Raw genomic sequence first — 5,227 nt, forward strand, 5'->3', positions numbered from 1 at the left:
GTTTTATTCATATTTCATTAGTTTCTGCCATAATCTCATGTTTGTGTGCCAAGATATTATCTAGGATACCATATTACATTTAATTATCATGTGCCTTTAAGCTTTTCTGGGCTGTGACAGTTTCCCAGGTTTTCTTTGTTTTTGATGACCTTGAAAGCACTGGTAATGACCTTGAGGGGTACTATTCAGGTATTCTGCAGAACATCCCTCAATTTGGGTTTGTCTGGTGTTTTATCTCATAGTTAAACTAGGTTTTTGAGAGGAGAGTCACAGAGGTAAAGTACTGTTTCCCACACATCATATCAAGGGTATATGTAATTAATGACTTATCACTGATGACGTTAACCTTGAGCACCTGACTAAGGTACATTGCAAGATTTCTCTACTGTAGAGCTACTTTTTCTTCTTTCCATATTTTAATCTTTGAAAGCAAATCCCTAAGCAAAACCTCATTCGAAGTGTGGGAATTATGTTTCACCTCTTTGAGGGAGTAGTATATACATTGTATAGAATTCTGCTCTAGAGATGTGTTTCTTGTCTCCCATTTTACTGTGTTCAATTGTTTATTTATGTCACTATGGACACATGGATATTTATTTTACACTTGAGTTATTATCAAATTCTATGCTATTTATTTTGTTACTCAAATTATTCCAACTTCGGGCAAAAGGAGCTCTTTCAGTTGGCTTTAACATACCCCATCATTGTATTTTTGTTTGTTTGTTTTTGTTTTTTGTGTGTTTTTGTTTATTTTAGCACTTCCTTACTTTCTGGCACTACAAGATGCTCTAGGCTCATCATGTATGTTGCTTCTCCTGACCTAGAATCTCCAATTTCTCCAAGAAGCCTTTATCCCTTTTACCAGAGAATAGTATTAGAAAACAAGATCTGGTTATGTTCTTTGCTACTGAGGTGTCATGGCTTCTAGGTCCTCTCAGTGGACAGAGCTAGGAAGTATATGTATGTATACTGACCATGTATACACACATAATTATTTCTATGTCTGTCCATCAGTGTCCATTTTAACCTGAACATGTGACCCCACTGATAGCTCCAACTCTTATCCAGTACTGCATGGTTTGTTCTAGACTCCTCCTCTCCTTGCTTACCTGTAAATTCCTGCTTCAACATTGAGAAATCAGACTCACCTTCTGCTATTCATTTACTTATTTGTTTATTCCAGTATAATTTTACAGGGTTTAAGAACTGCTTACCTATACCTCTGTGAGAAATATATTAGCTAGACTACAATGCTTTGTCTTTAGTCTTATAGTTTCCAGGGATTTCTACAGTTATTTAGATCAGCAGCTCTTCTTTTTAACTACCTTCAGTGGTGTTGTATCGTAACTTTGTAATCCAATTAGATTATTTTGTCACAATGTGTGTTATATCCTGGGATTCTCTACCCTCCTGGTTGTATCTTTTTTTTTTTAATTTACATGCATATAGGCCCATTCTTTGTAAAGTTCTATTGTTTAACTGAAATTTACATTTCTTCTTTTAAATTTAATTTTATTATGGCAAAGGCACTTACCATGACATATACTCTCTTCCGTTTTTAATTGTTCAGAAGAGCTCTAGAACTTCTTCATCTTGCTTAAGTGAAACATGCCCATTGATTAGTAACTCTCCATTTCCCTCTTCCCCCCAACCCCTGGCAACCACCACTCTACTTTTTGAGTCTGTGATTGGATATTTTAGATACCTCACCTAAGTGGAATCATGCAGTATTTCTCTTTCTGTGATTGGCTTATTTCATTTATTATATTATCCTCAAGGCTCAGCCATGTTGTCACATATTCCAGAATTTCCTTCCTTTTTTTTTCTTTTTTTTTGGCTGTGCTGCACAGCATGTGGGACCTTAGTTCCTGGACCAGGGATTGAACCCATGCCCCCTGCAGTGGAAACACAGAGTCTTAACCACTGGACCACCAGGGAAGTCGCTCAGAATTTCCTTCTTTTTAAAGGCTGAATAGTATTCCATTGTGCATGTATATACCATATTTTCTTTATCCATTCATCTGTAAATGAACATTTAGATTGTTTCTACAAATTGGCTATTGTGATAGCTGCTGTGATAAACATAGGAGTGGTAATATCTCTTTGTGATCCTGTTTTTAACTATTTTGAATAAATACTGGAAGTGGAATTCCTGGATCATATGGTAGTTCTATTTTTAATATTTTGAGGAACCTTCATACTGTTTTTCATAGCAGCTACACCATTGTGCATTCTCACCAACAGTGAGCAAGTGTTCTTGTTTCTCCACATCCTCACTAACACTTCTTGTCTTTTTTTTTTTTTTTTATAATAACCATCACTACAGGTGTTAGATAATATCTTATTGTGGCTTTAATTTGCTTTTCCCTGATAATAAGTACATCGAACATTTTCTGATGTACCTATGGTCATTTGTATTTATTTCTTCTTTGGAGAAATGTCTTGTGCCAATACTGTAGCTCTATTAAAAAATAGTATCGCAATATCTGTTAGTACCAGAATTTCAACTTTGTTTTTTCTCTTTAAGAATCTCTATATAAATTTCATATATCACCCACATAAATTTTAGAAAGAGCTTACTACTATTCCTTAAAAAATTGTTGCTGGGATTTTAAACAGAAGAGAGTAGATGTCATGGTAAGTGTTGCTGGGATTTTAATGGGAATGTCTTTGAATATAGAGATGAATTTGGGAAGAATTGACATCTTTACAATACTGTTTCTTCTAATCTATAAGTACTTTATTCCTGTGTTCACTTAGGTCATCTTTAATTTCCTTCTGTAATGTTTTTATTCTTAGGTATAGAGGCTTTCAGTACCTTTCACTACATTTATGATGTTTCTTTCATGCTTTTGTAAATAAAATGGCTTCTCTTTTATGTTCTAATTGATTTTTACTGATATGGAAAAAATACAATTTGTATTTTATATTTTGACCTTTTATCTTGTTACTTTGTTTAATTTACATTTTAATTCCAAAGGAAATCTTCAGATTATTTGTGAATGTCCAATGCATAATTATATTATCTACCTGTAATGACAATTGTTGGACTTCTTTTCCTAATGCTTAGACTTTTTATTTATTTTTTGTGCCTTGTACTGTCTAGAACCATCATTACAACAGTAAATTGAATTGGGATAGCAGGCATCCTTATCTTCTTCCAGTCTCAGAGAGAAATATTTTTTAAAATAATTCTTAAGTCTAGTATTTGTTGTAGGGTTTTTAAAAATATTATATAAAAATATAATCTTTATCATGCAAAGAAGCTTCTCTTCCTATTTTCCTAAGAATGCTGAGAATAATTGTAGTGTTTTGTAATCATTAATTTATGTTGAATTCCATTAAATACTTTCTTTGCTTTCATTAAGATGATCCTGTGGTTTCCTTTTTGTGTTCTATTAATGTGATGAATTACACTGATAGATTTTTTTAATGTTGAAACAATTTTTGCATCTTTGGAATAAACTTTACTTGGACATAATGCTTTAGTTTTGAATTTGATTTGTTAATATTATGTTCAGAATTTTTCAACTATATTCATAAGATAAATTGCCTCTATTTTTTCCTTTTAAAAATATTTCTACCAATTTTGGTGTCCTTGAAAGTCCTTTGATGTCCTCTAAAGTGACTTTTAAAAATTGTATTAGGAAGTGTTCTCTATCTGTTCTCTGCAAGATGTTATGAAAGATGAATGCTAGTTCTTCCATTAAAATTTGGAAAAATTTACTAGTGAAGCCATCTGAGCCTGAAATTTATGTAGGAAACTACTAAATTAGAGATCAATTTCTATATGCATGAAGGGATATTCAATTTTTCTATTTCTATTTCTTACATTACTTTCAGCAAGTTGTTCTTTGTCAGGAATTTATTTCTTTTAAATTTTCAAATTTATTTACACAAATTCAGATTATCTTCTTATTTACTTGTAAATCAATAGTGTCCTCATGTCAGTAATATGTGTTTTATCTCTTTTTCTTGTTCAGTTTCACTAAAATTTTTATTTTTTTATTGCCCTTTATAGAGAATTAACTTTTACTTTTCATGGCATTTTTTATTCTATATTTGCTTTTTATTTTATAGATTTTTGCTCTTAACTTTATTACTTTCTTCTACTTCATTTGGTTTAATTTGCTCTTTTATTTCCATTTTCTTTACATGATGTTTACATTATTGATTTTCAGTATTTTCTATTTTCTAATAAATATATTTAAGGCTGTATATTTCTAAGTACAGCTTTAGCTTCATGCCAAAAGTTTTGCTATATTTACTTTTCATTATCATTTAGTTCAAAATACATCCTAATTTCCATTATGATTTGGAAATACATTATTTAACATCCAAGCATTTGGGAATTTTCTGATAAACTTTTTGCTAGTAATTTATAGCTTAATTCTACACTGATAACAGGATATTCTTTGGATGATATCAATCCTTTGAAATTTTTTCAGACGTGCTTTATGGCTCAGTATCTGATCTATTTTGGAACACATCTCATATGCTCTCTAAAAATACAAATTTTTCAGTTGTTGGGTGCAATATTCTATGCATATCAATTAAGGTAATTTCGTTAATAACGTGTGCAAACCTCTTTTATGCTTACTAATTTTTATATCTGTTTTTTTACTAGGTATTAAGAGAAATGTGTTAAAATCCCCAACTATTACTTTTGATTTGTTTATTTCTTCTTTCTGTACATTCACTTTTGCTTTATACATTTTCAGGCTACATTCTTAGGTGCATGCAAGTTTACAATTGTTAATGTTTTCAGGTAGAGTGGATCCTTTCTTGTTATGAAATGTCTCTCTTTCTGTTTAGTAATACTTCTTTCCTTACAGTCTAATTTTCTGATACTAAATAAGTTATATTTGTTTTTTTATCATTGTTTTTAGTGTTTGCATGAAATATTTTTCCATCCTTTTATTTATTTATTTATTTTTTATAGCTACTCTATTTATTTATTTATTTTAGCTGTGTTGGGTCTTCGTTTCGTGCGAGGGCTTTCTCTAGTTGCGGCAAGCGGGGGCCACTCTTCATCGCGGTGCGCGGGCCTCTCACTATCGCGGCCCCTCCCGTTGCGGGGCACAGGCTCCAGACGCGCAGGCTCAGTAGTTGTGGCTCACGGGCCTAGTTGCTCCACGGCATGTGGGATCTTCCCAGACCAGGGCTCGAACCCATGTCCCCTGCATTGGCAGGCAGATTCTCAACCACTGCGCCACCAGGGAAGCCC

This window comes from Balaenoptera borealis (assembly GCF_965194805.1).
Source record: "Balaenoptera borealis genome assembly, chromosome: 11".
NCBI lineage: Eukaryota > Metazoa > Chordata > Mammalia > Artiodactyla > Balaenopteridae > Balaenoptera > Balaenoptera borealis.